At 46.6% G+C, this 20,311-nt stretch overlaps 1 long non-coding RNA gene across 1 annotated transcript; it reads right to left on the bottom strand.

The window, feature by feature from the left end:
- Positions 1 to 1,120: 1,120 nt before the first annotated feature.
- LOC120638079 lies at positions 1,121 to 20,026 on the bottom strand. Its single transcript, XR_005659554.1, has 2 exons — positions 19,836 to 20,026; positions 1,121 to 1,442 (listed from the first exon to the last, which is right to left on the bottom strand). It is a non-coding gene; the product is annotated as an uncharacterized LOC120638079 (long non-coding RNA).
- Positions 20,027 to 20,311: the final 285 nt, after the last annotated feature.

Below are 20,311 nucleotides of genomic sequence, written 5' to 3'. Positions count from 1 at the left end.
GTCTCCGCCCCCCATCCCACAAAGGACTTAGAGTCTAGAGAGAGACAGGGCAGGGAACCTACCCTGACTTTATAGATGGGGAAACTGCAGCCCAGAGAGGTTAAGTGGCTTAGTCAAGGTCACACAGCAGGCCAGTGGTGAAGCTGGGATTAGAACCCCAATGTCTGGACCTTCAGGACCCCAGGGCTTTTAAGAGGCACGTGAGGGAATAGTGGAGAGGGGGTTAATAAGGACAGCCCTCTCCCCGGTAATCGTTCCCCATTTGGACCTTTCTTCCCCAAGCCCCTCTCCGCCACATTTTCCGCTAAAGCCAGGACCCCAGCAGGACAGACCCTGCCTCCCCGTGCCATTTCCAATAACCCCCTCCATTTTTCCTTGTCCAATCTCCCACCAAGCAGGAGAGAGGGGAAAGGGGATTCCCAGCAGAGATGAGCAGGTCCCTCCTGTCCCCAGGCAAAACTAATAATAGTTGCCATCTTTGTTAAGTGCTATGTGCCAAGCACTGAGCTAAGCTGGGTTAGATACAACGCGATCAGATCAGACACAGTCCCTAAATAATAATAATGATGATGATGGTATTTGTTAAGCGCTTACTATGTGCAAAGCATTGTTCTAATCGCCGGATCCCATGGGGTTCACATTCTAAGGAGGAGGGAGAACAGGTATTGAATTCCCGTTTTCCAGATGAGGAAACGGGAGCACAGAAAAGTTCATTCATTTGTTCAATCGTATTTATAGAGCGCTTACTGTGTGCCAAGCACTTGAAGTTGTGACTTGACTGAGGTCACGCAGATGATAAGTGGCAAAGACGGGATTAACTTCCTTCTCCCTCCTTTTCGATGGTTGCACTGTCCTCCCAACTAGTGTCCGCATCCCTCCACCTGACACACATTCCCTCTACCCAGCAGGGATGCTGATGACACTGCCCTTTCCCTTTCCCTCTGGGAATGGGGATCCATGGCTGTGGGCAAACTTGTGAGACGTTCACCAGAGCTCCCAGGGAGGAATTCTCCGTCTCCCACTCCCCAACACCAGGCCATTTCTTTAAGAATGAATCCCTTGATCAGAGTGAAAGTGGGGCCAGATAAGAGGCGGTGACACTCAAACCACACAATTTAGCTCCTGACTAGCCATTCTCATATGAGATTTGGGGAAGAGGACGTTTAAACCATAGTGTAAAATGAGATCTCTCCAGGAAAACCAAGAGTCGATCATTCAGGAAAAGCTTGATCATTAAAACGTCTTTAAATTCTTTCTTGAATGGGGAGGATTTGCTTTGTTGATCGTAAGTGAGGATGTGACATTCTTGCACGTTGAATCCAGGCTGAATTTAAATGGCGGTGACAATGGACTTAGGGCCGGTCTTCAGGAGGAATTCTTCAAACACTGTCACTGGTTTTAAAACTTCTTGGAGTACAAATGTTCATCTTCCTCGTGTATTCCTGTAACATTGAGTTGCCCCGTATAAATTTTCTCTTATCTAGAGGAACAACCTTCGAGATAAGCCCCTCGTGGTTCAGCTTTTAAAGATATACTCCTACAATGACCTCGAAACATTTCGAGTGTATTTCTCGCCCCTTCAAACATCACAGTCTTGAGGAGGGAAGGATATTTGGAAGGTGAATGTGAGTGTGCGGACGTTTGTGAGTGTGTGTTCGTGTGTAAGGCCAGATTGCCCTCTGGTGGCATCATTCGAGCTTGAAGGATGTTACAAAGCTTTTGCAGCGAAAAACTGAAAGAGGTGAAGAGCGGAGCGGAAGGAAAAAGAGGAAAAGTAAAAGAAATAGAAAGAAAGGGACTGAACTGAAGAGGCAAAGCAAAGAAAGGATGAGGAGCAGAAGATGGAAGGAAGAAAGAAATAGGAAGAGAAGTTCCTGAGCTGGTGTTATTTAGAGAGGAGCGGAGACATAGGATGAGAGAGGAAGGAAGGAAGGAAGAGGAGAGAAGCAATCTGGCCTTGTGGAAAAAGTACAGGAGAGGAAGTCAGGAGTCCTAGATTCTAATCCCAACTCTGCCCTTTTATTTTGGGTGACCTTGGTCAAGCCATTTAACTTCTTGGGGCCACATTTCCTCGTTGTGAAATCGAGATTAAAGACCTGTTCTCCCTCCCTCTTTAACTGTGAGCCCCATGTGGGACAGGAATTATGCCTTATTGGTTGAATTGTATCTATCCTAATGCTTAACACCTAATAAGTGCTTAACAAATGCCCCAGTTATTGTTGTGAAGAAAAACAAATCCAGTTCATGCCACCATGCCAACAGCCCTTGACTTTTTTCACAAGCAGAAGCTCAGGCCAAATTTATTTTAATTGGCTTCTTGAGAAGTATCGATCTTTTCCGCTAGACTGTAAACTTCCCGAATGCAGGGATCAAATGGACCAACTACTGTCTTCTCCCAAGTGGTCTAATACAGTGCTGAGCACAGAGTAAACGTTTCCTGAATATTACTGGTTGCTTGATGGATTAACAGTGATCACTCTCCCCACCTTCAAAACCTTATTCCGAGCACACCTCTCGGAGGCCTTCCCCAACTAAGCCCTCATTTCCTCTTTTCCCACTCCTTCCGTCACCCTTAAACTTGGATTTGTACCCTTTAATTCATCCTTCAGCCCTACAGCGCTTACGTACCCATCCGTGATTTGCTTATTTACATTAATTCCTGTCTCCCCCTCTAGACTGTAAGGTCTTTGTGGGCAGGGAATTTGTCTTCACACAGTGGTCTGCACACAGTAAGAGCTCAATAAATACCACTGTTTGATTTATTGATTGGGAAGTAGCAAACAGGCTGATACAGAGGGTTGGACTTTACTATTACAAATGTTCTTCTGCTTCTCCTCAGAAAGTTCATGAGCAGGGCACTATCTTTAGAATGAACTCTGCCCCGGAGAATTTAATGAAACCGCCCTGGAGTTTTAGAGAACTCTCATCACCCCCTCATAAACAGATAGGCAGGACGTTCATTAGAGGAGCAGCATGGACTGGTGGCAAGAGCACGGGCTTAGGAGTCAGAGGACGTGGGTTCTAATCCCGGCTCCGCCACTTGTCTGCTGTGTGACCTTGGGCAAGTCGCTTCGCCTCAGTTACCTCATCTGTAATGGGGATTAAGACTGTGAGCCCCACGTGGGACAATCTGCTTAGCTTTTATCTACCCCAGTACTTAGAACAGTGCTTGGCACGAAGAGCTTAACAAGTACTATGATTATTATTCACTCGTGGCACCCGTCAACCTGGTGTCACATTTAGGACTGAATCCCACCCAAAGTCCCAGTGAACTGGTGGTTTTGGGGTTCGAAAGGGAGGCTCATTTCCCCCAGGGAGACAGCTCTCGCTCTCCATCAGTATCTATCAGCTTCCCAGGTCAAAGTTGGGCTGGGATTCTCAGAGACATTTGCTGCTTCCTTTCAGCCCCTGAAACAGACACAATGGTCTCCGGCCTGTTTGATCGGCAAACAGTTTTGATCTGCAAACAATGGCTACTCCTGCTGCAAGGTTTAGAGCAGCTTTAAGTGTTTGTTCAAGGGATATTTTGGAAAGAGACAAAATTAATTAGGCTAATGGCAAGCTAAGTCTTCGTTCCCTGCCAAGTCCTGTTGAAAGGAGAACAGGCTTGGGAATGACTTAGGACTTTCTGGTCACATTCGCAAGCTTCCAAGGGCCTCTGAAGGCATCCATGGAAGAAAAGAACTGGATGAAAGCTGAGAGGATGAGACTCCCCCTTGGAAACAGGCCACCGCTGAAAGGCCAAAATTCAGTTGCAGTCCTCGCTCGCTCCATTAAAATGAGACGGGAAATTTGGGATCTGATTGGAAATTAAGGGGAAACAGCCATCCGGTTTTATACCCAACAGTCAGGCTTTCAGCCGCTCTGCCCCCGTCCGGTACGGATATGGCAATCAGTCCATCAATCACTGGTATTTATCGAGCGCTTACCTCGATTCTCATCCTAGTTTCTCCACTTGCCTCTTGTGACCTTGGCCAATCGCTTAACCTCTCTAGACCTCAGTAGATTTATCTGTAGAATGGGGATTCAGTATCTGTTCTCCCTCCAACTTAGATCATGGGGCAGGGACTGTGTCCGGTCTGCTTACAACGTACCAGCCTATTGCTTAGTAAAGTGCTTGGCACATAGCAAGTGCTTAACAAAGGCCACAGTTATTATTATTTCTGCCACTGGAAACCCCAATCCCAAGGGAGATTTCCCTGCTGACAGCAAACTCAGAGGAAGAACAGAAATAGGTCAGTGTCAGGAAGAAGACTCCTACGGTTATTTGTAAAAAAGTATGTCTGCCATATGTCCTGAGCTCTTTTGACAACCAGATGGGAAACACTTCAGAAACATCTAGATTAACAGGGACTCGGTAATCTGGGGGCGGCATGATTTGGGTTGTTACAGGGGAAAATGAGAAGCGAGAGCCCAATATTGGTTCTTCAGGCCCGAAATCCATCCTCCTGTTCAAGCTAATCTGAAAGTAGACTTCCATACCTCAGCCTGTGGGTGGAATTCTCAACAAAGTTTTTCATCTCCTCCTCACTGCTGACTGCTTGCTAACACTGTCAACGTTGCGGTGCGAGATTTTTTCCCCTTTAAAGGTTTTTATAGCTATCTGGGATGTGTTGAATTCACATTCTTTTTTTTTTAAGCAAAATTGCAACTTTACACACTGAAGAAACCATCATCTTGTGACCAGAGACTGCACAGTGCCTGAGGTTGGAAAATACTATTTATTTTGGTAATGGCTTTTCACGAACAAATCAAATGAAGTGAGATGTTTCTGAAAATTTGATAATTCATCACGAAAGCTGTTTCCCATCTTGTATTCATCAGTTCCACGACCTGCCATGGTTGGGAATTATGTCCTGGCTCCAGAAATAAATAGATGCAAACACACCCCCACCCCCACACACATTCAAACACACGCAATCACTCGTACATAGATACACTCGTGTACGTACACACACCCACGCACGCACACTCTCTTTTCTCCCTTCCACCACCTCAAGTTCTGGCCTTGTCTACAGAGCAGCTAATTTATTGGCCAAATTGGTCGTTTTGGGGTACAGGCTGCCCTCGCTTAGAAAAGTAATTCTGCATATCAAACAACTTCCCATCATCTAACATTCGGCTATAATTGAAGTCAAGTATCCACCCTCTTCCCCCTACACCCCGCTCCACGGGAGAGCTCTTACATCTCCAGATTCCCTCATTTGCCTGCAGGGTCTCGTTCTGTGCTTCTGGGAGCGGATCCCAAAGCCCCAGAGTGTAGTGGCTTTGACTGGGGACCAATTCCAGTCCAAGGGCTTTCAGGTTTTGTTGTAACTGGCCCCTGAAGTCTCAACTTTTTGCCAAGTATCCCTCTCGCTCTCTCTCCACACACCTCCCTCTTGCCCACTCCCTCCACTTCGTCAAAATTTAAGCACTTACTATTTGCCAAGCACTGTGCTAGGGGCTGGAGTTGATTTAAAATAACCAGATTAGACATGCTAAAGAGGAGGAGAACAGGTATCGAATCCCCATTTCACAGACGAGGGAACGGAGGCACGGAGTAGTGAAATGACTCGCTTGAGGTTACACAGCAGACCGGTGCCGGAGCCAGAATTAAGTCATTAGCTCAGGGTGAATTCGTACCGGACCAGACCACCGGCTCTTCCCCGAGGGAGGGAATCTGCCCCATCCCCAGGCCACCAGGACACCCATCAGCCCCGGCTGCGGCCCGCAGCAGGGCGAGAACGACGTTTACAAAGTCGGGCTGGCCGCAGCTGTGGGAACCCTTGGACTGAGCCATGAGGGGCCTGAAACTCTGGTCCTTCTACCCACAACGCCCTACTGCTCTTGTCGTCTTCGTCGTCACCTTTGTCTCCAATTTTTACGTCTATTACCAACCCTCTCCCCCTCCTTATGCTTAGATTGGAGGCCCCTTGGGAGCCAGAGACCGAATCCATATCTCCTCCGGATGTTTTCCTCAGGGCTTAGTGCAGCGTGTTGAACACAGTGGGCGCTTAATAGATATCACCGCTACTACAAGACGAGGTGGGGAGGGAGGAGGTGATGGAGGGATGGAGGAGTCGGTAGGAATCAGAGCGGCCCCGATTTCAGCCCTGACTGCCGATCCTACACCCGACACCTTGAGCCGAGGTCTTCGTCGGTGGAGCTGAAGTGGGCGAACAGTGAGCCGGTGGCATAGCCCATAATAGGTTTGCAGTAGCACTTAATTAAAATGAAGTATGATACCCTGAGTTCTCTGCCAAACTGTTTGCAGGCAGAGCTGTTAATGGGCAGAGCTAATGAAGCTCAGGAAGTACATTTGCCTTCTCTCCCTTCCAAAAGGTTCGGGTATTTACTGCTCACCCCAAACGTATTTAAACTTAGGTGATTTAACGTAGCCATTTATCCTGATTCTCCTTGGATGAGCTAGTTACTGTTCCTTGACAAAGTAGTTACAAAGTAAGAGCATGGTCTTGGGAGTCGGGGGCCTGGGTTCTAATCCCGGCTCTGCCACTCGCCTGTTGTGTGGCCTTGGATAGGTCACTTCACTTCTCTGAGCCTCAGTTTCCTCATCTGTAAAATGGGGATTCAACACTGTGTCCGACCTGATTATCTACCCCAGCGCTTAGTACAGTGTTTGACCCACAGTAAGTGCTTAACAGAATGCCGCAACTTTTGGGAAGGTCTGGGTTATGATTACTATTATTACCGTATTTGTTAAACACTTAGTATGTGTCAAGCACTGTTCTAAGCGCTGGGGTATATACAAGTAATCAAGTTGGACAGAGTCCCTGTTCCACACGAGGCTCACAGTCTACGTAGGAGGGGGAACAAGTGTGGAATCCCCTTCCTGCAGTTGAGGAAACTGAGGCACTGAAAAACTAAGTGTCTTGCCCAAGGTCACAATGGCAAGCAATTGTCAGAGCCGGGATATCATTTACAAGTGAGCTGATTCTTTTGAATGTATATATAACATTTAAATGAATTTTCCGTGGGAGGAATAGTCTGATTTAATAACTGGGAAATGTTTAGGTTCATTTGCAAAGCTGGCCAGAACATCGCGATTACCTTGTATCTACCCCAGTGCTTAGTGCAGTGCCTGGCACGTAGCATGCGCTTAGCAAATACCACTGGGAAAAAAAATATGTCCTTTCTCAGCACAGATGTATCTTGTAGTCTTTAAAGTCCCATTAGTCATCACTGGTTGCAGTGCACTGTGCTAAACACTAAGAGCAAAACCAAATAACACATTCCCTACCTCAAAAGGAGCTTCCATCCCGATTCTGTCCCTTGCCCAGCTGTATGACCTTGGGTAAGTCACTTGATTTCTCTGTACCCCTGTTTCCCCATCTGTAAAATGGGTATTCAATATTGAATACCTGTTCTCTCCTAGACTGTGAGGCCTATGTGAGACCTGATTAATTCAGCGTGCGGTGAGCGCTTAAATACCACCATTATCATTGTTATTATTATTATTATTATCCCTATTATTTCAGCGTAACAGACTGGACTTGGCGCTCCGAGATTGTTTTAGGAAAATGGCCCCTAACAGCCTTAGGAAGAATTATTTGATTGTGAAAGTCCGCTTTGCTCTGTCCCTCAAATTACATCTGTATCAAGCAGCCTGATCTTATTAAAGATAACTGAAATGGGATTTTTAAAGAGTGTCTGCAGAGGTATTTGAAGAACCGGCAGCAATTGGAAGAGGAGTCAATACCTCAAATAAGTCTTGGGGTTGTTGCTGTTTAAACTTTAACAAAGACACTTAGAGAATACAACTTGACATTGCGGTGATAGCGGATTGTTTTAAGAGTCGTCTCTACGATGGATGAACTGTCCTTAAGGAAAGGGCCTCTGTCTGAACAGGGGAAAATGACTGTGACCTGAAGAGCAGAAATATCTGATGATAATAATAATTATTGTTATGGTATTTCTTAAGTGCTTACTACGTGCCAGATACTGTACTAAGCTCTGGGGTGGATTCAAGCAAATCGGATTGGACTCAGATCCCGTCCCCCTTGGGGCTCCCAGTCTTAATCTCCATTTTTCAGATGAGATAACTGAGGCACAGAGAAGTAAAGCGACTTGCACGAGGTCAAACAGCGGAGAGATCAGTGGCGGAGCCGGGATCAGAACTCAGGTACCTCTGACTCCTAGGCCCGTGCTCTATCCACTAGGCCACGCCGCTTTTCTTTATCATCAAACTTTATTTTAGTACGAGATGTAAGCCTGTGATCCCTGATGTCCGACACCTGAGCACACAGCAGGCAAGTTTTTTGAAAGTCCAAAAGGCAGTCTTTCTTCACACGGTCTTTGAAGATCAAAAACGTTCAAAGCCATGGAACAGAGAAAATGTCTGGTGGCAGAACACCCACCCGTAAGAACCTGGGGAACCCTTGAAGTTTTCCTTAGCTCCTTTTCAAGAAGTGGGATACTGAATAATATCAATCAATCGGTGGTATTAAGTGCTTACTTTTTTTCCCTCATGGAAATAGTTGAGTGCTTACTATGTGCCTGGAAATGTACTGAGCGCCGGGGTAGTTACAAGGTAAACAGATTGGACACAGACCATGTCCCACTTGGGGCTCACAGTCTTAATCCCCATTTTTCAGAAGCAGAAACTGAGGCGCAGAGAAGTAAAGTAAGTTGCCCAAGGTCACTCAGCAGACAAGGGGCGGAGCCAGGAAAAGAACAGACAAAGTCCCTGTTCCACACGGGACTCACAGTCAAGGAGAAAGGGAGAAGAGGTTTGTGATCCCCTTTTTACGGTGAGAAAATGGGGGCTCAGAGGGGTTAGGTGATTTACCCAAGGTCACACAGCAGGCCAGTAGCAGAGCTGGGATTAGAACCCAGGCCTCCTGATCCCAAATCCTGTGCTCGTTCCACCAGGTCAAACTGCCTTCCTGAGCTCCTTATGACTGATTTCCAAGGTCAGATGACACTGTTCTTAGGAGTAGCCTGTACATGTGAATATTAGGTCCTCTGACTATAATCCACACTACTTTTCTTACCATATAGATGTGATTTGGGGTCTGCCTACCCCACTCCACCCCATTAGAATGTTCCTTGAAGACAGAGACCATGCCTTTTAATAATTATGGAATTGGATCATCACTTTCTATGCGCTCTATCTATGTGGCTATACTGCAATAAGATGAGACACAGTCTCTGTCCCCCATGGGGCTCACAGTCTAAGGGGGAGAATGGGTCTTTAATCCCATTTTGCAGATGAGAAAACTGAAACAAAGGCAAGTTCAGTGACTTGTCCAAGGTCACACAGCAGGCAAGTGGGGGAGCGGGGATTAGAACTCCTAATTCCCAGCCGCGAGCCCTTTCCACTGTTATTGTCTGCTCTCCGGCGTCTCGACTGGTGCTTGTGCCCACAGCGAGACATCAAAAAATGCTGATGAATGAAGGAAAAAGTCATTCTCAATTGGTGCCTGTTTCACACCTGCTATTCCTTTCTGGTTGTCTTAACCCCCTGCTCCTTGACACAGCGAGAGTAGTTCGCTGTCGGCGGTTAACGTTTTCTAACTTTCAGCCATCCCAGTGATTTTTACCGCTCTGAGTGCAGGGAACTTCCAGTTATGGGTTTTCTCTGGCTGCAAATAGGCTTAATCCATCACCGGAAACCTTGGCAAGGATCATGAGGCCGCTCTGAGCAGCGCTGATTTACAGTAGAAGGGAAAAAATGATAGCGCGGAGGAAGAAATATTAAAATAAAGTGCAATCGTGCTTCTCTTTAAAAATGGTTCCAGCCAACAGAGTCGCAACATAATGCTGGCCTGAACCCAGACAACTGCACCTGCACCGATCCCGGGGGTAAGTGTGACGGTCTTGTTAAGCGCTTACTATGCGTCAAGCACTGTTCTAAGCGCTGAGGTAGGTTCAAGCTAATCAGGTTGGACACTATCCCACTTGGGGCTCACAGTCTTCAAACCCATTTTACAGTTGAGGGAACTGAGGCCCAGAGAAGTGAAGTAACTTGCACGCAGCAGAGGTGGCAGAGCCGGCATTAGAACCCAGGTCCTTCTGACTCCCAGGCCCGGGCTCTACCCGCTAGGCCACAACCCTGCTTGTGCCTCAAGTCACTAACAGGAACTCAGGAAATCTGAATCCCATTCCCTAGCTTCCCCTCCATTCTTAAAGTGACTGGAACCTCAGTCAAATCATTTCACCTCTCTAGGCCTCTGTTTACCCATTAGCGGAATTAGTTTAATGACCAACTCTACAGAAGTGATGCAAGCCTTAATTAATTAGGCCTCATAAGCGTTTTGAAACCCAGGCATGAAAAGTGCTCACAGTGTATGAGCAAAACAGCAGATATGTAGTTTTGTCTGATCCAGACTTGCTCTCACTTTGCCTCAGCTTTGATCCGGGTCCTATTTAATCTACCGGCAAAATCTCTCCCGTAGCAAGCAGGACCCTGGAAGCTGAATCTATTCGTTCCATCTGCTCTTTCTACTTTTCTACTGCTTCATTGTCTCCACGGCACAACAGTAGCCCATCTGACTGAAGATCAGACGTTTGCGGGTTCAAATCACTTCAGAGTCAGGATAGATTTTTCTCCCCCTCTGGTCTATAAAGTCCCTATGGGCAGGGATCCTATCTACTCATTCTGTTGTGTTGTACTCTCTCAAGTGCTTAGGACACTGCTCTGCACGCTGTAAGTGCTCCATAAATATCATTCTTTAATTAGTTGGTGACGTAGCCGGTATTTTTCAGTCTGTTACCACATCTCTCACATCATCTGTTAAATGGGAATTTAAAGTTTGAGCCTCATGCGGGACAACCTGATTACCCTGTAACAGACCTTGGCACCTAGTAAGCGCTTAACAAATACCATTATTATTATTTAGACTGTAAGCCCGTCAATGGGCAGGGATTGTCTCTATCTGTTGCCGAATTGTACATTCCAAGCGGTAGTACAGTGCTCTGCACACAGTAAGTGCTCAATAAATACTACTGAATGAATTATACAAGATGATCAGGTTGGACACAGTTCCTGTCCCACATGGAGCTCACGGTCTTAATCCCCATTTTACAGATGCGGTAACTGAGGCCCAGAGAAGGTAAGTGACTTGCCCAAGGTCCCACAGCAGACAGGTGGCAGAGCCGGGATTAGAACCCAGGTCCTTCTGACTCCTCCGCCCATTATCTATCCACTGCGCCACGCTTCTTCTCCGGATTCACCGCCCCCTGCCTCCCCTCTAGACTGTAAACTCACTGTGGGCAGGGAATGTGTCTACCAGCTCTGTTGTATTGTACTCCCCCAAGCACTTAGTACAGTGTTCTGCACACAGTAAGCACTCAATAAATACGATTAATTGATAGATTGATTGATGATTTTGTTGATGATGAATATGTGTATGGACCCAAAGCTCCTCTGGAGCAGGAATCAAGTCTTCTAACTCTATTGTATTCTCCCAAGAATTAAGTAGAGTGCTCTGCCCGTAGTAGATTGTAAACTCTCTGAGGGCGTGAATCGTTTCTTCGGACTCTACGATACTCTTTCAAGTACCTGATGAAGTGCTCTGCACTCGGGAAGCACTCAGTAAATCCCACCGTTGCTATTGAGGATGATAATGGCATAAATAGATGCTAAACTCCTTGACCCCTCTCAGGGTCGCACCCGGAGCGTTTCCAGTCCTCCACCAGTCTCGGCTACGGGAGGGAGAGTCAAGCAGAGGCCTGTCCGGTCCATTCCTAAGGTTGGGCAGTGGCTAGCGAGTGGAAGGCATCCGCTACGGGACAAAACTCACCCATGCCGGGCCGCAGCGGCACGGGAGAGAGTCGAGGGCGGAGGCTAGAGTTTACTGCACGGAAGGCGGCAGTGGTAAACCACTTCTGTATTTTTGCCAAGAAAACTCTTTGGATCCACCACCGGAACGATAGCAGATGGAGAGCGGGGCGTTCTGGGAGAGATGCGTCCGTGGTGTCGCTGTGGGTTGGAGACGACACAACGGCTTAAAAAGAGACAAAGCTCCTTGAGCACCGGAGCCGGGTCTTCTAATTCCATTGCGCTTCCCCAAGTGCTCAGTCCAGTGGTCCGCGCTCAGTAGGGACTTAATAATTGGTCGGCGGAGGCCGACTCCGGCGATTAAAGCGTATACACGGGGTGTTTGCCTCCTGAGAAACATGACAAGATCTCAGGCTACTCTTGCGGATACACGTTTTTCCATTTTCGATGAGGGTTATTATTGCGGTCCCTAGGTGACCCACTTCCAAATCAGGAATCTAGTTGTCCTATTTCAGAAACACGTTCATCAGAAACTCATTAGTCAGGCAGTTAGTTGGCCCCGGTACCTGATTAATAATTTGTACCTATGTGATGTTCCATAATCAGGAGGCTCTAGTGTTTCAAATGCCAGAAAGAAAAGGTCTGTAAAGAGTCCTGCACAGATCTCATCAGAATTACCCCCACTCACGCTCATTTTGACGGGATAAGATTCTTTCCTACGTGCTCAGCATGTCAATGGACTTCCAGCTCTGTTTTCTGAGGCGCTTGGTGTGTGTGTGTGGAGCGGGGGGGGCCATCAGGCCAATCGGTGGGAAGGTAAATATAGGGTTATAGATCTCGTTTTCAAAGTTTCTTTCCAATTTATTTTTTGAAAAAAAAAATTAAATTGGCGCTACAAAATTTAATGACAATGCCTCCCTGCTGAGTTTGGAGCTCAAAAAGCTGTTCTCTCCCTGGTCTACATTTCCTAGACTGCGCTAATGCTTCCTATAATGCGAATAATACCCAACCATCAGCAATAATGTCTTGTCATCTCATTGTCGCACAGAGCCCTCGCTGGAGCGGCGAGATTGACAAATGAACCTGCGGAATCACTTTGGGTTTCTTTGTTCCATTTCACAGTGTGAAGATGGCTTCCTCTCAGCACGTCCCCCAAAAACAAACAGGGGCTGCGCTTACGTTCCCCCCATCAATCTCCCCTTATTTTTGTCATTCCAGAACCCCTCGCCGGGCCCAGCCCCACCCCTCTTTCCGGGAAAAGTAGAAAGTGGGATTTCTTTCTGTTTCAGACCTTTGATTTCCCTCTCTCGCACCCCCCCAGTGATGACTGGGAAAGAAAAGGATTGGTGAGGAAAGCAGGAGAGAGTGAGTGAACTTTCTCAACTTTACAAGGCTGTTTCTCTTAAAAAATCACCTCATTAAAATCCAGTTGGGCCTGGCATTTTCCCTTTTACCTTTTCAATCTTTTTATAGTTTCAAATCATTAACTATCAGCAGGAAGCTTAAAGGTAGTCTGGCCATCTAGGCAACAGTGACACATTTGACAATAATGCTTTTGAAGAGCCTGTCATATCCTCTCCCCAAACAAGTCTCATTAATGCTCTCACTGTCTTTCTCTTCTCCCTGCTCCTTTTCTCGTGATTTCTCTCTAATTAGCTTGGGTGTTTTTTTTATACTCCCTCCATTCCACGATTTGAGCTTAAAAAAAGTGGGGGGAGGGGGGGAGGTGTTGTCGTATGGCATCTCCGCGAACCCTAAGGCCAAGTTAATCAGCAGAATTAATGACTCTATTACCCATTAGACTGGGAGCAATGATGTTTTTCCCTGCATCCTCTGTTTCTCTCCTCCTTTATTTCATTTTCCTCTGACAAATGTAAACTTTTGCTCCATCTGCCTAAGCAAACTCCTTTAGATGGCGAGCACTCTGTTGGACGGGGACTGAGTCTGACCTGATTATCCTGAATCTTACCTCAGAGTTTAGCACAGCGCTTGGCCCATAGCAAGTGCTTAACAAATCGTCTACCAACTCTGTTGTACTCTGCTAAATAGCGATAAATTCCAATCAGTCCATCGATCATATTTATTTAGTACTCGCTGGGTGCAGAGCACTGTGGTAAGCGCTTGGGAAAGTACAATACAACGGAGTTGGCAGTCACGTTCCCCACCCACAACGAGCTTACAGTCTAGAGGGGGAGACAGACATTAAAATAAAATTGCAGATATGTATATACTATTGATAGATACCATTGATTGATTGATTGCTTACTGTGTGCCCAGACCTGTACTAAATGCCTGGGAGAGTACAATATAGTACAATACAATACAATAGAGGTGGTCATTACCAGTAGCCGGAGGAGGAGGGGTAATGTCGCCTAGTGGATAGAGCACAGGCCAGGGAGTCAGAGGAGCTGGGTTCAAATGCCGGCTCCACCACTTATCTGCTGTGTGACTTTTCTTCTCTGTGCCTCAGTTACCTCATCTCTAAAATGGAGAGTAAGAAGGTGAATCCCATGTGGGACAGGGACTGTGTCCGACCCGATTATCTTTTATCTACTCCAGCACTTAGTACAGCGCCTGGCACACGGTAAACGCTTAACGAATGTCAGAGTTATTGTTATCATGAGTAAGTAATAGCAATTTCAGTCTTTCTATGTGATTGGTTAAATCTCATCTCCTCTTTAGCTGGGGGTTCTGGAAGGAGCCAGGAGGGAATCTAATACCTGTTCTCCTTCTTATTTAGACTTTGAGCACCATGTGGGACGGGGACTGTGCCCAACCTGTTCATCTACTATCTACCCAAGTGCTCGGCACATCGTCAGTGCTTAACAATTAATATTGTTATCATTATTGAGAGGAAACACAGCCACCCAGAGACAAACGATGTATGTTTGCACATTGGGTGATCAGAAGTGCTGATTGCAAATCTGAAACCCTGGAAGTTGGATGGCAATGGTAAGTTCCTTCAACAACCTCCTTGTCTTTCTCTCTGGTTGATGGACAGTCTCCAGAAATCTCCAGTCTTCGGAATGTTGTTCCTACCATTTTGTCTTTCCAATCAACCAATCAGGAGGATGTACTCAGCGCTTTCCGCGTGCAGAGCACTGTACCAAAAGCTCTTGGGAGAGTACAGTAGAGTAAGTGGACACGATCCCCGGCCTCAGGGAATTTACAATCTAGTTGTAGGGACAGACACTAAAATAAATTATAGGCAGGGGAAGCAACAGAGTATAAAACTCATGTAGTCGGTGATGTGGGAGTGAGGGGTGGAGTGATTAGCTCAGTGTTTAGGGGTGTGCGGACTCAATAATGATTAATAATTGATCATTGTGGAATTTATTAAGCACTTACTATGTGTCAAACACCCTTCTAAACTCTGAGGGAGATACAAGATGATCAGGTCAATCACAGTCCCTGTCCTGCATGAGGCTCACACTCTAAGTAGGAAGGAGAATGGGTACTGAATCCCCATTTTACAGATGAGGTAACTGAGGCCCAGAGAAGTTCACTGACTAGCCCAAGGCCATACGGCAAGCCGGTGGTGGAGCTGAGATTAGAACCCAGTTCCTCTGACTCCCCGACTCATGCTCTTTCCACTACGCCACGCTGCTCCTTATTCAAGATTATAGGGGATCTAGAGGAGTGGGAAACTAGGGTGGGAAGATGAAAGATTACAGCCAGGCTTTGAAGATGGGGAGAGTGGCGGTCTCTCAGATATGAAGGGGGAGATCCAGCCGGGAGGAAGGGAGGGAGCAGATGTTAACGGTGAGAGAGGTGAGATAGAGGCTGAGGGAGGAGGCTGGAGAGGAGTGAAGCGTGTGAGCTGGGTTGTAGTGGGAGAGGAGCATGGATAGGTGTCGGGGAAAGATGATTGAGCGCCTTAGGCTGATAGAGAGGAGTCTGCTGCATAACGAGATGGATAGGTGTCCACCGGAGGTTTTTGAAGGGTGGGGAGACGTGCCTAGGAGGGTGTTTTAGAAAAACGATCCGGGCAGCAGAATGAAGTGTGGACTGGTGGCAGAGAGGTCAACGAGGAGACTGATGTCATTTTGATCATTTTGAAGAAATCTTGTCACACTCTAACCCACACCTAACCCTCTCAATCTATCTCCCTAACATACTACTATTTTCCCAAGATGGGACCTTTCCTCCAATTGATGGCCAAACTAAATGGTAATTGTCTTTCCCCAATGCTCCAGGTGGGCAGGGAACGTGTCTATCACCTCTGCAGAGTACCAACTGTGTGCAGAGCACTGTACTAAGCGCTTGGCAGGATACAACCATAGACACATTCACCGCCCACAAAGAGCCTACAGTCCAGAGGGGGAGACAGACATTAAGATAAATAAATACATGGATATGGACATAAGTGCCGTGGGGCTGGGAGGGGGATTTAATAAAGGGAGCAAGTCAGAGTGATGCAGAAGGGAGTGGGGGAAGAGGAAAGGAGGCTTAGTTGGGGAAGGCCTCTTGGAGGAGATGGCTCTGAATCGGGGGAGAGTTATTATCTCTTGGATATGAGGAGGGAGGACGTTCTCGATCAGAAGCAGAACGTGGGCGAGAGGTGGGTGGTGAGCTAGATGGGATCGAGTTACACTGAGAAGGATAGTATTAGAGGAGCGTAGTGGCTGGGCCGGGTTGTAGTAGGAGAGTAGCGAGGTGAGGTGGGAGGGGGCGAGGGGATTGAGCGCTTTAAAGCCAGTGGTGAGGAGATTCTGTGTGATGTGAGGGTGGATGGGCAACCACTGGAAGGTCCTGAAGAGTGGTGAAGCATGAGCACATGCACACAGATACATTCAGGCATGTCCACATGCCCAGAGTTCAATGCAGGTGGGAACAGGCTCGCAGGCGGCACATGCAGTTTTGAGGGGACATACAGACACACCCAGGAGAACATGCGTGTGCACCCACACCCCCACACACGTACACACAGCTTCGACGACTCTCCGGAGGCCACGTGGCACAAAGCTAGTGGTACCGGCGGTAGCCCACTTGGTGAGTTTTCCTTGGCATCTTGTCGCAGGAAGAAAATCTGTCATTCTCTTACTGGTTTGCTGCTTGGAGGGTGATCTTAATTAAACTGTAAAATGTCAAACATTAGTAAGAAGGAAGAGAAGCTCTGTGGGGAGTGAGGATGAATCACATTTATTCTCGCTGAGCAGCGGCTGGCAGCCTTTCACTTCGCGGAAAAGAAATCTGAAAAGGCGGGGAAACCTGAACTACTTAAGGAACCACCAGAATCTCTCCAGAGCTAATCTCCACCTTGAAAAGTATCTGTGTTTTTTTATTATTATTAAAGCACAATATTCCAGCCCTGAGATGACAAGCTAAAGGAATTCAGAGATGGAAAGGAGCTTCATTCATACCCTCATTTAAAGCCACACAATCACCTGGCCCGTACGTTCACATTGTGGCTATTATAATATGCCTTCCTTTGGGGATTTTTGAATTCTAGGACTCTATGGTCTGAGCAGAGATGCTAAATGAGGAATTCTTGTGCCCACACATATCCCGGTAGACAGTAAGCTTCCCGAAGGCAGGGATGATGTCTATCAACTCTAGTTATTGTACCTTCTAAGTACTTGCTACTGTGCTCTGCACACAGTAAATGTTCAATGGATACCATGGATAGATTGAACAGGAAACATGTGTTTTGCTTTGGTGGTACTCTCCCAAATACTCCTGGGAGCTTAGTTTTATTCTTCAGAGTTTAGTGCTCAATAGTTACTCAAAAATATAATGTAATAGTAATAGATATGGTTTATGTAAAGCATTTGCTCTTTGCCAAGCACCGTACTAAATGCTGGTCAGGTCACACAGTCCCTGTTCCACATGGTTATCCCGGGTTAAGAAAGTGGGAGAACAAGTATTGAATCCCCATTTTACAAGTGAGGAAACTGAGGCATAGAGAAGCTAAGCGACTTGCCCAAAGTCTCACAGCAGGTAAAATGCGGAGGCTGGATTACAACCTCAGTCTAATCTGCTGTATATAGAAGGAATTCTTTGCCTTAGTTCTGAACCTAACACTAGCTTTTGAACAATGTAAACTGATCTGGCGTTTCTCCCCGAGGGGTGGTTTGCTTTATTTATTCCCCTGGGGCTTGAGAGTGAAAATGAAGGGAAGAGAAAGACACGGCAGGAAGTAGGCATGGGGGGCAGATAGGAGAGATGTGGGGGAAAACGGGCAGGCAGCAGAGGGATAGAGGAGTTGGTAGTGAAGAGGGGAGAGAAGGAAATCCAGTGGAGAGTGGACAGGCATTTGGCGGAATAAGAAGAAGAGGGGAGTTTGTGCTGCTTCGGAAGAGTAAAAGTTTGCATTCTCTGCTTGTTCATCCCTTGCCAGATCTGCCCTGGCTCTCTCTCCTCCCTGAAGTTTGAAGAGGAAGATTGTTGGGAGTGTTTCCTTCCTTTCTTCACCTGTACCTCCATGAGATTCATCTGGTTCGCTAAAGCCCTCTGTAACCAAGGGGCTTGTTTGAGAAGGTCTCATTAATAACACTTCCCTGTAGCTCCAACACACCTCTCTGGTGAGGAGCTGAACGGACCTTCTTCAGGAGCTGGGCTGGATTCGTCTTCCCTTCCCCGAGGATGGATTGTGGGGTGGGGTGATGCGAAGCGGTGAGTGGGGTCTTGGGTGGCCATGAGAGTCATCGTGACTAATGAATCCATCAGTGATATTTTGGACTGCACTAGGTTCTTGGATACCATATTAATAGTATTTGTTAATATCTTACTTTGTGCCAGACAGTGTACTAAGCACCAGGGTAGATACAAGCTACTCAGGTTGGACATAGGCCTTGTCCCACATGGGGCTCACAGTCTTGATCCCCATTTTACAGATGAGGGAACTGAGGCCCAGAGAAGTGAAGTGGCTTGTCTCACCCAGCAGACAGGTGACGGAGCCGGGATTGGAACACGGGTCCTGTTGACTCCCAGGCCCGTGCTTTACCCACTAGACCATACCGCTTCTCAGCACGGGCTTCTCCTTGTGGGCAGAAAACACATCACTTCTTCACGTTGAATTTTCCCAACTATTTAGTACTATTTAGTATAGTTCCCAGGGAGCACTCAATAAATGCTTTTACTGCTATTACTACCTGTCCTGTGTAGAAACAGGAAAGACGCTGGTCTGCAGCATGGCCTAGTGGAAAAGGCGCAGAATTTTGAGTCGGGGGGCCCACGTTCTAGCCAAAGATCTGCCACTGAACAACTGGGTGATGCGGAACAAGCCACTCAAACTTTGTGGGCCTTACTTTCTTCCTCTGCAAAAAGAGGATCAGAGACTGCAAGCTCGTTATGGGCAGGGAACACGTCCGCTAATTCTGCTGCTTTGTACTCTCCCGAGCAATTAGTACAGTGCTCTGCATAGAGTAAGCGCTCAATAAATACCATTGATCGTTTGAGAGTGTGAGTCCGGTGTAGGACGGAGACTGTATCCAATCTGATAACCCTGTTTCCGCCGCAGCACTTAGCATTCTGTAAGCACTTAATAAATGCTATTATTATTATCAAGATTATTATTATCATTACTATTAGCTTCAAGAAGATTTTCATTCAGTCATTCATTTACTCAATCATATTTATTGAGCACTTAACTGTCTGCAGAACACTGTACTAAGCAGTTGGTAGCAGAAGACAGCAATATATTTTTTCTCCATCCTGGTTAGATGTGACCAGTCAATCACTCTTTTTTTTTTTAATAGTACTCAGTAAGTGCTTACAATGTGCCACCCAATGTACTAATTGCTGGGGTAGATACCACCTAATCAGGTTGGGCACAGTCCCTGTCCCACATGTAGCTCACAGTCAAAGCAGGGGGGAGAAGAGTAAGATTTAATCCCCATTTAACAGATGAGGGAATTGAAGCATAGCAAAGTTAAGTGACTTGTCCAAGACCCTATCACAGGCACATGGCGGAACCAGGATTAGAACTCAGATCTTCCAATTCCAAGGCCTGTGCTCTATCCAATAGGCCACGGTGCTTCTCCACCAAAAAACTTCCCTCCGGGACAGAAAAGGCGAAATTAAACATTGCATTTGCTCTCTGTCTATTCCCAGTTTGAACCTGGGTAGGGAAAGAAATGATTTTTCAAAAGGAAAAGATTTTTCCACTCACCTTTCCCTTTTGATTCCAGATGATGGAGAATGCGTAGCATTTGGGGAACAGACCAGTAGAGCAACGAATCCCTGTAGCCTCTTGCATCCCTGTTAAGTGGAGCCGTCGGTAAGGTCTTGTTTAACATACTGTCACCGAATTTTCCTTTAGTGTCACATTGGCCATTACTGTAACACTCCATAAGAAATACTGCCATCTGTTAAGAAAAAAAAAAACAGAGCAGATGCAGCTGCTGTCAACAAAGATGGAATTAGCCAACACCAACCAATTACTTTCCTTTTAACTTTCACAATTAAAATTTTAGTCTTGTTTCATTTGTAGCCCAGAAATCATCATAACATGATGGCAGATCCATGAACAATACCGCCTTTTTTGATGAAAATACCAAGGAGGGGTAGTGAGGTCTGAAGAGGGGAGGGGTAGAAAGGGGCCGGAGGTGGAATGGGAATTGTTACTCTTTCTGTAAACAGTGTTTT

Source organism: Ornithorhynchus anatinus, chromosome X2 (assembly GCF_004115215.2).
Source record: "Ornithorhynchus anatinus isolate Pmale09 chromosome X2, mOrnAna1.pri.v4, whole genome shotgun sequence".
NCBI classification, from domain to species: domain Eukaryota; kingdom Metazoa; phylum Chordata; class Mammalia; order Monotremata; family Ornithorhynchidae; genus Ornithorhynchus; species Ornithorhynchus anatinus.
This window is presented reverse-complemented; position numbering and strand designations above follow the sequence as displayed.